The following is a 13,009-nucleotide window of genomic DNA, read 5'->3' on the forward strand; positions in this document are numbered from 1 at the left end:
TGGTCCAATGGTCAGATTTTTGAATTGTTACAATCAGGTAGAAAAATTGGATTGCTGTTCTTGAATTGAACAGATATTTAAAAAATTGTACGGTGTGTGGCCACCTTTAGACTCTGCAGGGGCCCCGGAGAGCACAGTTAAGTTGGGAGGTGATTTGAGAGGGGGGGGGGGGTCAGCAGCCAGCTCAGGGGCCCTGGAGGGAAATTTGGCTGCAACAACGGGTGCCTAATGCTGCTTTTTAGTCAGGGGGTGTCTGTTGGAGGGCCCTGGGCTAATTTTGCCCTGGAGCCCCATTGTTACTTGAACCGGCCCTGGGAGCATTCTGCGCGTGCACAGTTCATACAGACACGTACCTGCGCATGAGCAGAAGACCCCTGGCCACCGAGGAGATGTGTGGCCCGTAACAGTGCATGCGCAGTAGCAAGCAGTGATGTACCAGAGCGGTCTCTCATACCAGGACACACAGCCTGGTCCGCCGGTGCACAATCCCTCTGTGGGTCACCACTTCCACACACTAGTACACAATATACGCGTATGTAAGTGATGTCAGACGTCACATCTGTCCCTTCAGTCACGTGCACACTTTCAGACTGGAAGTGCATTGCACGACTTTGCCGTTATGCAGATGTGCGTTACACAGCTACTGCAACAGTACTATTAACTGAACTGCCATGCAATCGTGCCTCAAGCAGTACCGATCAGCAACACACTGTAGCCTCTGGGACACCAGAAACACTTCTGTTGCATTGCACCATAAGCACTGTGGCCTTACTGAGATTAATGGCTACTGCTGCTAAAATACCCTTTATTGTGGCTGGGTTGACACAAAAAGCTTACAGCAGTGGGGAAAGGACAAGTCTGACAGCTGTTTCGCAGGGACTAGCCCTGCTTCATCAGAGTCTCTGATGAAGCAGGGCTAGTCCCTGCGAAACAGCTGTCAGACCTGTCCTATCCCCCACTGCTGTAAGCTTTTTGTGTCAACCCAGCCACAATAAAGGGTATTTTAGCAGCTGTGCCCATCTCCTTCCTCTCTTCTGTTGGAGATTGTGGACTACCATTGGAGCACGCTGCAGGTAAGCCCAGTGTGGCAGTATCCACCCTGCTGCATTTCGTGCAAGTGCTTTTTCCTCTTCATATTTGCATTAATGGCTACTGTGGCGGTAGATCGGCGAGGGTGAGCGACAAGGCCGTAGTGAAAGGGGCCTAAAGTGTACTGTACCGGAAGTAAAAAAAAAAAAAAAAAATTACCCCAAATAAGTACTCACCTCCATATTCCACAGGCTTCCCCTGTCCCCATCCACTGGGCCATTCCACACTGGGACCCCCTCCAAAAAAAAGCTGTTGACAGCCCTTGTGGACACCTCATCTCATGCCTGCACAGTAGCATGGATAGGATCTGTTCTTTCTGCTAAAGCCGGGATGGGTCCGTGCTGCTGCCCAGGTGCAGTGCGGCTGCAATTGTTCATGTACAGGTGCATTGCCTCAAAGTTCCAGCGGGTCCCATCGTTCAGGAGAGTTCTGGGGAAGGATGTGAGGATCCAGAGGCTTCCTTCTACCGAGGCAAGTATCTAACTTTTTTCTTTGCAAAAGTCACAGGTTCGAGTTATCAGGCTAAATAACAAAAATGAGGTTTACTCACCTGGGGCTTTCTCCAGCCCCTTGCAGCCGACTGTCCCACGTCGACCGCTTAGCTCCCCGCCGACGTCCCGGTCTCGCTGCACGTTGCAGAGGCCGACCGCGGGGCCGGCCTTACTGCGCCTGCACGAGCCGCCGCTGTCAATCATCGCCACGTGGTCCGCGGCGCACTGCGCAGGCAGCTAGCAGCAGAGTACCGTGTTCAGGCGCTCGCCTGATCTCCCTGCATTGCAGCATTAGCAAGCTTGCAAATGCTGCACCAGTTTAGCCTGCTGCTTTGGTGCCCTTGCTCCTGTGGTGCCCTAGGCCATGGTCTAGTAGGCCTTGGCCTAAATCCGGCCATGGACGCACGTCTGAGCAGAAGACGCCAACCCATCGGGGGTCGGCAATACTTAGTGGCCAGCAGTGGGACACAGGAGAGGCCTGGAGCTGCGGCGAGGGACCCAAATGACTTCTAGGTGCTGGAAAGAGACTCAGGCAAGTAAAACTGCAATGCTTTATTCGCCTCGGAAGTCCTTTAAATAAATAGCTCCAACATGCTGCTACGTGTACTTCACAAAAAGCACAGAGTGTTCCGGTGTCTTTCAAAATGAAATGCGTGGCAATGGTAAACCGGCCTGACCTAAACGGATATGATTACGACTTACTTAGCAGCAGACTGGAATTATAGCCAGCTCCGCAGACACCAGATGGGAAGGTGAGTACGAATCTCCATTAATCACCTGCAGGAAACAGCTAATCCTGTGTACGGGAGGCGGGATCTGACCAGCGATTCACTCAGGCTGTTTTATGTATGAACGCACAATACAGGTGAGCTGCAACTGTTTCTGTGTGAGGCTTAAAGGGGAACTCCTCATTTTCTTTATAAAAAGAAATATGGTCTCCTCAGAAGCCAACTTCCTGCCAATCAACAAGTTAGTGCAGCTGTAGAAATGGAGTAGTAAATGCTCATGCTCTGTGCAGCCACACATTCATGCAGGAGTTCAAGACGAACTTTGACACAGGATTGAACTTCATCCGAGTCAGAAATCTTTTCTCAAATAAATCATTGGTGGTGGTGGTTGGGGGTCTTACTGAGGTTAAACACCTCCCGCTGTGTGATGTCATTACCATGGTTCTGACAGTTTGCTGTCTGTGTTCCCGGTAATGAACATTCCCTACAGATCACCTGGCAGAACTAAAGTGGTCACCACCAGTGATAAACTTCAGAATGTAAATCAAGGAAAGATTTTACAATGGGCAAATATTGTCTAAATAATCTATAAATTAATATTGTAAAAAAAATAAGCAATGCTATTATGTTGTTTTCACTACAGTTCCTCTTTAACTAGTTGCTGCACCAAGTGCAGTATATCTATGTCCTTCAGGACTTACACTAAAGTCCCAGGGACATAGATATTCGTCTATCACCACTGCGCGCTCCCGCGCACATTCTCCCCGCTGCCTGTTAGCCTGCAGATCAGTGAATGGGAACGCAGTTCCCGTTTATTAATCTGAGTCCCCGTTTCACTGATCAATGAGATGCCTGCTGTCACTGTAATAAATACATGTATTACTTCCTGTCAGCGTACTAACAGGAAGTGATGGATGAGGATATCTTGTGGACAAATAGTAAAATTACACCTACATACATTTATTTTAATAAAATGATACACACACATACATACATTTAAAATTAACCCCTTACCTCCCACACACTCCACTGCATGCCGGGATTCAGAAGCAAGCGGATCGAGAGCAGTCCTGTATAGTGACAGTATTCGGCGCGAGCACAGGGGAGAAGAAAGGAGATATTGTGCATGTGCGGCGCAGTATGTCCGGGAAGCTAGGTTATAAGAGTCCGGGGTGGTCAAAAGAACAGGGAGAACAACAAGTGACGGAGAGGAATGGAAGGCGTGGTAAGCATTTAATAATACCACCCTGCCCACAGCCTATGCCCATTTAACCCATAGAGTCCTTCGGCTCTGGTATGCTTTAAAGGGGCAAATTGTAAAATTTAAAAACATATACAAATAAGAAGTACGCTTTTTCCAGGGTAAAATGAGCCATAAATGACTTTTCTCCTATGTTGCTGTCACTTACAGTAGGCAGTAGAAATCTGACAGAAGTGACAGGTTTTGGACTAGTCCATCTCTTCATAGGGGATTCTCAGGTATTTATTTATTTTCAAAAGCACTTAGTGAATGGCAGTTGCTCTGTCCAACTGCCAAAAAACTATGTAGCGAGCAGGGTGGCTGGCCAGCATCATCCCTGGCGTTTAATTTTCCCCGGATTTCTGTGCAAAAAGTGATCAAATGTATTTTAAAAACTTTTTTTCCCCCCCTGTAACTTGCCAAAATGTGTCAAGCAAGGGTCTAGTATACAGTGCAGGAGTGTATTGATGTATATGCACGTTTATACTATTCACAGCATGTTTTTATGGATGGATATATTTGTCCATACCGCTAGGGAGGTTAAATTCTTTTTAGGGAATATCTTTATAAAGAATAAAAGTCTTGCTGAGAATCTCCTATGAAGAGATGGACTAGTCCAAAACCTGTCATATCTGTCAGTTTTCTACTACCTACTGTAAGTGACAGCAACATATGAGAAAAGTAATTTATGGCTCAATTTACTCTGGAAAAAGCGTACTTCTTATTTGTCTCTGTACAGATTTTAAACATTTTAATTTTTTTTTGCCATAGTGCCCCTTTAAGCTTTTCTTCCCTTTTCAAAACGAGCTACTCAGGTCTCTGTCCACTAATGTTTTTCCTTTTTGTGGTATCGTACCTGGTGAGGTAAGGCAAACAGTACTTTTCAAGCTCTCAAGATAGGAGAGTAAACATTCCTTTCTCCCACTCAGTTTATTATTAAGTGACCTTATCTGAACAGTGAGAAATTGTTTGGAAATAAAAGCGCAGCCACAACTGAGATCATCTCAACAGGTGTGAAAACGAGCAGATGCGTACTTTCTTACACAGCGGTACACAGTTTCTCCGTGTGTAATATTGGCTGCTTATGGCCATCTCTGGGGAGAATTGTAACGTGTGTAGGCCGCCCCAGTGTGTTCCCTTCTCCATAACAACCGGAGGAGTTACAAGGCGGCAACCTCATGACGTGTCTGTACAGCACTCTGCCCTAAGAGAGTCTGAACTATGCAAGTGCCCGGTTCACAATGGCAATTAGTGGCAAATGGATCTGTGAAAACAGATCTGATTAGCGGCTGATCGGATCCGTTTGCCATTCAGCTGCTTCCGTTCCATTTCCCCACATCCACCCCAGACCATCACCAAAGTGGATTTTTTTTTGGGGGGGGTTATCACTAGAGTGAAGAAACGTTCCGTTTTCTCATTGCCCCCAGTGCAGTGCTTCAGCTTCCGTTTCCGTTCCGCTGGGCTCAGTGGTCAAGAAAAATTGCTGCAGAACAAGAGTTCAGAGGATCGTGCGGAACGGATCCGTTCTAACAGGACAATGTGAACGGATCCATAGGTGAACAATGGATCCGTTTGCATCTGTTGGGATCCACAAACAGACCGTTTTTTTAACGCTGATGTGAACTGGGCTTAATTGTGAACCAAAAGAAAGCGCTTGTGCACGTCTTCACTCTTTCATGCAGGAGCGCTTCCTTTTTGCTGCGCACATGCCATTCAGAGCTCACGCATGTGCAGATCTGAATTGCTTGTGCAATACTACTTCCTCCAGACTATTCAACTGAAGGAGCAAGTCGAATATGAAGACACTTTCCCTCGGGCTCCGATGGAAATAACCAAAGTCCATTCAAGTCCACTATACTGTGCAAGTGCACTTTTCCCTCAGCTTTCCCGCTAGCTCTGATGAAAATAGCCAAGCTCGATCTTGTCCACTGTACTGCGCAGGTGCGAGTCTGACCCTGCACAGTAGAGCGGACAGTAGAGTCTGCCCCTGCACAGTAGAGCGGACAGTAGAGTCTGCCCCTGCACAGTAGAGCGGACAGTAGAGTCTGCCCCTGCACAGTAGAGCGGACAGTAGAGTCTGCCCCTGCACAGTAGAGCGGACAGTAGAGTCTGCCCCTGCACAGTAGAGCGGACAGTAGAGTCTGCCCCTGCACAGTAGAGCGGACAGTAGAGTCTGCCCCTGCACAGTAGAGCGGACAGTAGAGTCTGCCCCTGCACAGTAGAGCGGACAGTAGAGTCTGCCCCTGCTCTTGCGCGCAGCGGCAGGGACGGATCAAGACCAAGTTGCGCCTGGGGCAAGGTCAGGTTTTGGCGCCTAAAGGTCAGGTTTTGGCGCCTAAACTGGCATTCATTTTGCCGCCTTTTTAAGAATTCAACAAACTGCGCCTGGGGCAAGATACCCGCTTGCCCCCCCCCCTAGATCCGTCCCTGCGCAGCGGCAATGATGTTGTTGTCGTCATTTTTGTGGGGCTGCGGACGAGGACGAGGACAAGCAGCCTCATTAGGATGCAGAGGCTTCCCACTCCCAAGTATCTGGTTTTTCAATTTTTCAAAGTTACAGGTCAACTTTAAAGTGAACCCCAGAGAAACGTTGGGTCAAAAAACAAGAGGAGGAAAGCCTCTGGATTCTGTAGAGGCTTCCCACACTGTCCTCCGGACCTCCATTGTCGCTTGCGGAACCCCCAAACAAATCCGACAAGAGCTTGTTGGATTAAAGTTCCTCTGAAGTTCTGAGCCGCTCTTCATGCACGAGTGTGAGACACGCCTGCGCAGCAAGCCCACTACTGCACAGGAGTGGGCCATTCTTGTGTGGCTTAGCAGTGGCGTAGCTAAGAAGCTGTGGGCCCCAGTGTGAGTTTAGCATTGGGGCCTCCAAGAGATAAATATATATATCTCAATTGATATGGCACACCAAAACCAATCAAGGACAACCACAGTGTCAGAGGTGCAAGAAGGGGATGGGAAGCAGTGTGTTAATGATTACTACTATTCAAAGCCTCTATCGAAGTGATTTATTACCAGCACAGGATCAATAAAGAGCTAATACTGTGTTGGAGAGTGGCCTCTAGCCCAAGGGCCCCGATTCCGTTGCTACCTCTGCACCCCCTATTGCTACGCCCCTGTGGCTCAGGTCTTCCAGAGGGTCCTGGCCAGCAGCAAGGAGGACAGGACATGGGATGCCTCTAAAAGATCAATAGGCTTCTCTCTTAGGTAAGTATGTGTTTTTTTGCCTTGAGGTTTGCCTCGGTTTCACCAAGTTTTATATTAGATTTCTTACCTAATTTTCATTTGTTAGGTGCTGAAAATGTATTTTGTGGATGATGTCTTGCAAGAAGAAGACTTTTTACAAACCCTAAAATTAGATACTTACCTCGGTAGAGGGAAGTGTCTGGATCCTCCAGAGGCTACCGACTTCCTCCTCGAGAGCAGCACTGGACGCCGGGACCTTCTGGAAGTTCACCCCCGCGCTTATTTAAAGGTTATTATGCGGTTTATCTTTAGAGGAGAGAGGAAGTTCCGAATTCAGTTGTCCTCTCGATCATGAGCACAATCACACTGCGATTCTAATTGTAAGTTGCATCAGTTTTAAAGTGCGATTTTCCTGTGCATTGTGATTTTTCATGGTATCAGTATTTGTGTGGTGCAATTGATGATGATGAGGGGGTGGGGCTTGAAACCACATTGTGAAATTTCATCAAAATCATACTTTTTTGTGCACTCCCATTGACTATGCCTTTAAAGCGGACCTGAACGCAGAACTTCCTCTCTGCTCTAAAAGATATGCCAGGGGCGCACTTAAGGTGTTGGTGGCCCCAAGCAGCCCATAACTTATGGTGTGTACACACTTGGAAGGATAATGAAAGATCTTTGACCAATTTTAAAATTGTAAAATTGGTCCAAGATCTTTTATTTATCTTTCAAGTGTGTACACACCAATAGTCTATGATATCTGCAGATCTCATACACACCTTGTTTAACGGACATTCATCTGCAGATCAGATCCACTAGGATGGATCTTTGGATCTGCAGATGATTGTCTGATCTGCAGATGAATGTCTGTTAAACAAGGTGTGTATGAGATCTGCAGATATCATAGACTCTGGGTTGGTGCACACCGAGCGGCTTTTTCAGCGTTTCTGCAGCCGCTTGCGGCTGCGGATCCGCTTGGTCAATGTATCTCAATAGGGTGGTGCACACCAGAGCGGGAGGCGTTTTGCAGAAACGCATACTCCCGGGGTGAGGCATTTTTTGGATTTCGGATGCGTTTCTGCCTCAATGTTAAGTATAGGAAAAACGCAAACCGCTCTGTTCAGAGCGGTTTTGCTGGCGTTTTTGTTACAGAAGCTGTTCAGTAACAGCTTTACTGTAACAATATATGAAATGTACTATACTGAAATCCGCTGCAGCAATCCGCAAAACGCCATAGAAAAATAAGAAAAAGCGTTTCAAAATCTGCTAGCATTTTGCGGATCTGCTAGCGGGTTTTGGTGTGCACCGGGCCTATGAATGCATTTTGCAGATACTGATCTTTTGAATGTGTGCAGCATCTTGCAAAGATTTCTGTCTGATGGGGAGTTCAGCTCCATAGAATAGCCTGTGTAGAGTATGGCTCTCATACTACATGGAAGGGGGTAAAATTGGTCTAAGATATTTCAAGTGTGTACACTCCATAAGGGCTGGTGCACACCGAGCGGCTTTTTCAGCGTTTCTGCAGCCGCTTGCGGCTGCGGATCCGCTTGGTCAATGTATCTCAATGTGGTGGTGCACACCAGAGCGGGGGGCGTTTTGCAGAAACGAAAAATGCTGAGGTGAGGCATTTTTTGGATTGCGGATGCGTTTCTGCCTCAATGTTAAGTATAGGAAAAACGCAAACCGCTCTGAAAAACGCCTGTTCAGAGCGGTTTTGCCAGCGTTTTTGTTACAGAAGCTGTTCAGTAACAGCTTTACTGTAACAATATATGAAATGTACTATACTGAAATCCGCTGCAGCAATCCGCAAAACGCCATAGAAAAATAAGAAAAAGCGTTTCAAAATCTGCTAGCGTTTTGCGGATCTGCTAGCGGTTTTTGGTGTGCACCGGCCCTTAGACAGGCTAAACACTCTAAATATATACAGGGTGCATTTCTCCATGTTTTCCTTCTGTCCTGTGCAAGAGTTCAGGTCCACTTTAATGTAATTGCTCTACTACCCTTCTAATGAGCAGAATAAACATAAGGTTTGCAAGAGCACATGGTGATATTACTGTAAATAACCACTAAATAAGACAGCAAAGTTTCAGACAAGACTGGAAAAGTTGCTGCAAAGCCCTGTGCATTGTTATGATGGCACTTTGAGTTCCAGAGACAGAAAGGATTAACTTGAAATGGGGCCCTAGGCAAGTTATCAAATGTTTTTCCTTCTGCTGGCTGCCTGGCCTCTTTTCTAAAGATAGACGGGCAATAAGCAGGCTTGTTTTTTAGCATAGGCAAACCAGGCAAATGCTTGGGGTGATACCAAAAGCAAGGAGCTCCACAGAGCTATTTTTCATGCAGTGTTTTATAGGACTCTTAAGGCCCATACAAATGTCGGATTTTTCCGAACGACGGGTCGTTTGAACGTCCCGTCGTTCAGTCGTCCGCACGCCAAATCGGGCGTGTGTACAGTCCGTCGTTCGGGTGATAAGACTGATTGCGGACGGACTGCGGACGACTGAACGACGGGACGTTCAAACGACCTGTCAAACGACCTGTCGTTCGCAAAAATCCAACGTGTGTATGGGCCCTTTAAGGTGGGTACACACATCAGATAAAAAAAAGTCTTTGGAAAGTGAAAGATCACAGACCAATTTTACCCCCTTCCATGTAGTATGAGAGCCACACCTGCACAGTCTATTCTATTAAGCTGAACTCCCCATAAGATAAAATCTTTGTAAGATGCTGTAAACATTCAAAAGATCAGTATCTGCAAAAGATCTGTTCCTGCAAAAGATCCGTTTGATCTCATACACACCATATCTGCAGATCTCATACACACCTTGTTTAACAGACATTCATCTGCAGATTAGACAATTATCTGAAGATCCATCCTGGTGGATCTGATCTGCAGATGATTGTCCATTAAGCCGCATCTACACGAGTAGATGCGGCCGCGATGCTGCTTATCAATCGAGCCGCTGATGCGGCTCGATTGATAAGATCCGACAGGACGGATCTCCGTACCGCCGATTCCCTGCTCGATCCCCGCGAGGGGACAATGGCAGGGAATCGTGCGGGAGATAAGCGGCGCCGGCGGGGAATCGAATGCGGCGCGCGGGGACGCGGCGGGCACGCGGAAGAGGCGATCCGGCGGCTAATCGAGCCGCCGGATCGCTACAATGTCCCTCCGTGTAGATGGGGCTTTAAACAAGGTGTGTATGAGATCTGCAGATATCATAGACTATAAATGCATTTTGCAGGAACGGATCTTTTGCAGGAACGGATCTTTTGCAGATACTGATCTGTTGAATGTGTGCAGCATCTGTGTGTGCAGCATCTTGCAAATATTTTTATCTGATGTGGAGTTCAGCTCCATAGAATAGACTGTGAAGTTATGACTCTCATACTACATGGAAGGGGGTAAAGTTTGTCTGTGATCTTTCACTTTCCAAAGACTTTTATCTGATGTGTGTACCCACCTTTAGGCTTTATTCACATTATAAATCGCCAGCACTATTGCAAGCGATGAACGATTTATTGAGCTTTTCTTAAAGCGCTTTTCCCTGCGCTTTGTGCTTAGAAGAGCACTTTTCTAAGCGCTTTTGCTCAGCATTGATTTTTTCACTTCCTGAAGTCAGGAAGTGAACGCTTGTAGCCGGAATTAACATAAAAATAGAGCCTTGAATAGCATAACAATAATATAGCAGGTACTATTAAAGCAATATAATACGTTTAGATCGTCTACATTGATGCAATACTTCTGTATTTCTAGGACAATATTTGGGCTTGCAAATGAACTGAGGACTGGGAAGGCTCTATGGTATCCAGAGCCTCCCCTCTACATGGGTATCTAACCCAGAGAAAGACATATGGAGGCGGACATCTTTATTTCCTTCTATCAATACCAGTCGCCATGTCTGTCCTCCTCATCTCTCTGGTCAGTAGTGTCTGAATCACACAACCGAAACAAGCATGCAGGTAATCTTGTCAGATTTTTGTCATAAACCTCTGATATGCAGGCTCACAACTTCCTCTCTGCTCTAAAAAATAAGCAACAGCATAATAACCTTTAAGGCCTCTTTCCCAGTGGGACGTTGCGTTTGATGCGATGTTAAAGTCGCACAACTTGCCCCTAACGCAGCGCATGTAGGTTATGAAATTGGACGTTACTTTGCACTGTGTTGTGTCTCTTGGTGTGCTGTTTTTGTCGCATACTGATGCAACGAAAACGGCGCATGCGTTACATTTAAAAAAAACCAAAACTAAACATTACTGAGCATGTGCAACACACATAACGCAGCAAATGTATTGCTAAACGCACAGCATGCAGCACTTTCTAAATATTGCTACACGTTACACACAACGCAACGTGTGCACTGTGAATGTCGCACAGACTTTGTATTGCTGTGCGTTAGGCTGAGTTATACATTTTTATAACGTGCGACTTTAGCGACACTATGAAAGAGGCCTAAATAAGAAACAACATTTTTTTTGTTAGGCCACGTTTCCACTGTAGTGTCAAATTTTTACGTCCAAAAAAATTGCATGCAATTCTTCTGATTGGAGAAAAATCACATGTAAATATGTACGCGTTTTTATGCAAATTTGCATTATTCAAATTTAACATAATCCACCTAGTATCAGCTTAGTTAAGACTGCTGACAATTTCCTGTAACCCTGCATTTAATGCGAATTTTCGTGCAAATAATGCGATATCTGTATTACTATGTGATGCCATTGCAAGGCCTTATACGCAAATCGCAGCCGATACACGTAAAGTGTCCGAAAGAATGAAGCAGGACCTCTGATTTTTCTGCATACGAAAATTTGCATTAAAGGACAACTGTAGTAGTGAGAAGAATATGGAGCCTGTCATATTTATTTCCTTTTAAACAATACCAGTTGCCTGGCAGACCTGCTGACCAATTTGGCTGCAGTAGTGTCTGAATAACACCAGAAACAAGCATGCAGCTAATTTTGTCAGTTCTAACAATAATGTCAGAAACACCTGATCTGCTGAATGCCTGTTCAGGGGCTATGGCTAAAAGGATTAGAGGCAGAGGATCATCAGGCTATTCAGGCAGCTGGTATTGTTTAAAAGGAAATAAATATGGCAGCCTCCATATCCCTCTCATTACAGTTGTCCTTTAATATGGAAACGGCCCCATCCACTACCACTTGTTTCTAAACTAATGCAAATTTTCTATGTGAAAAATCTAATACAAAATGCACAAGTGGAAGCCTAGCCTTACAGTGTACAGAACTCCTGTAATACATCTGCTTTGTGTCTACTTTCTGCTTTCATGAAAGCAGACAAAAGGTTAACATCCTGTGTTTGCAAATTAGCAGAGGCTGCCCAGATTCTTGTCCTGATAGGTCAAATTACAAACACAGCTGGAAGATCCAATTACAATTACTTGCAGCTGAGGGGGAATTAGGTTCTTCACTCTAAACACAAACAGGGTGGATTCATCTGTGTTTTCCTTGTGTCCTGTGCATGAGTTCAGGAAATAAATGTCAGCTTCCATATGTCTCTCACCTCGGATTCCCTTTTTAAGCCAACATCTCTGCTGACGAGGAGACGGAGCTGGCTGAAAGCTTGCGTCCGTAATCTACTCAGTTAGTCGGTAAAACGCAGGATTTACCTCTACATTTCCGACTTCGTCTGCGAGGAGATGAAGATTGATCTTACCTTAGTCCGCTGGGAGCCCTCCCTGTTGATTCCGCGTTCTTCAGACACCCAGCTCTCCTCTTCTTCCTTTATTTATAAACGATAATCTCTCTCTGTTCCTTATCTTGCTGTACCTTGCGGCTTGCAGCTTCTAACTATTATTTCTGCTGCCAATTCCCAGCCTCAGCTATCAGCCATGCCTTGTGTGCGCAACTTTCCACTCTGTGTTTAAATCCCCCTTTGGAATAATCAGCTCAGGTTTAAATGCAGCAGCAAGTGCTGGCAGGCGTGGCCAGCTGTCATGACATCAGAAGGGTGTGTATAAAGCACCCTACAGTATCCCAGGGGGGGAGCAGAAGTTAACCCTCTGCTTCGCTGGGCGCAGTTGCCATGGATGTTTATATATAGAAATCAGACATCCATTCATTTCAGAAATCAGCGGCATTTAGCTGCAGCTTGAAGTGGCCATGAATGAACGGTTCAGAGGGGTCTCCAGGGAGATCTCCCTTCGGGCATGTTGTTTGGCGCTGGGCACGTGCGAAACGTGGTAACCCATAGCAACAAGAAATCAGCAAAGGGAAGACTGGATGAGTTATGTTAAAGGGGAACTGAAGTA

General features: G+C 46.1%; 1 protein-coding gene across 1 annotated transcript in view; it reads right to left on the reverse strand.

Annotated features, from left to right (window-relative positions):
• Nucleotides 1-12,619, reverse strand: part of RAB3B (RAB3B, member RAS oncogene family) — a 180,522-nt gene extending 167,903 nt beyond the window's left edge. Inside the window, exon 1 of the mRNA XM_068239074.1 lies at nt 12,415-12,619. The gene's annotated coding sequence lies outside the window, so the exon portion shown is untranslated. The remainder of the gene's footprint in view (nt 1-12,414) is intronic.
• Between the last annotated feature and the right edge of the window lie 390 nt (nt 12,620-13,009).

This window comes from Hyperolius riggenbachi, chromosome 6 (assembly GCF_040937935.1).
Source record: "Hyperolius riggenbachi isolate aHypRig1 chromosome 6, aHypRig1.pri, whole genome shotgun sequence".
Classification (NCBI taxonomy): Eukaryota; Metazoa; Chordata; class Amphibia; order Anura; family Hyperoliidae; genus Hyperolius; species Hyperolius riggenbachi.